We start from the raw sequence: 512 nt of genomic DNA, 5'->3' as shown, positions 1-512 counted from the left end.
ATACTAAGTAGTGGAAAAGTAAACATATTCGGACAAAGGGAGTGTGCAATGTAATGTTTACTTCGAGTTTAACCCAGAACATTCCTTTAAACTGAAATACACTGTGTGTAATTGCAATGAAGGTCATTCAGTACATACTGATACCAACCATCAATGCTGGACTCGGGGTCGAGGGCAAAGTGCAACTGGCATCTAAACGTGACCCGGTCATCGATGTGGATCAGATCAAACATGCTCTGATGAACCACGTCAGACTGTGAGAAGAACACCTGCATTGGTTAGTTGGGTCTGGGCTATATCTATACATTAAAAACAATTATTTTTAACAGCTTAGTTGTTCACCTGATGGAAACCCAGGTAGTCCTGAATGGTGGGCGAGGCATAGAAGATGGAGCCATCTGTGGACACGACCAGGACAAAACCATTCAGGGCCTGCGGAGAAAGTGACACAGACCTGTTACTAGACAGCGAGAGCAGGCCATGTATCATTCAAAAGTCATTCTGTCATTTGC

The 512-nt window shown here is 43.8% G+C and overlaps 1 pseudogene; it reads right to left on the bottom strand.

Annotated features, from left to right (window-relative positions):
- Nucleotides 1–138: 138 nt before the first annotated feature.
- Nucleotides 139–512, bottom strand: part of LOC107578447 (aryl hydrocarbon receptor repressor-like) — a 6,710-nt pseudogene continuing 6,336 nt past the window's right edge.

Source organism: Sinocyclocheilus grahami, unplaced genomic scaffold, assembly GCF_001515645.1.
Source record: "Sinocyclocheilus grahami isolate Dianchi unplaced genomic scaffold, SAMN03320097.WGS_v1.1 scaffold10302.1, whole genome shotgun sequence".
Lineage (NCBI taxonomy): Eukaryota > Metazoa > Chordata > Actinopteri > Cypriniformes > Cyprinidae > Sinocyclocheilus > Sinocyclocheilus grahami.
This window is presented reverse-complemented; position numbering and strand designations above follow the sequence as displayed.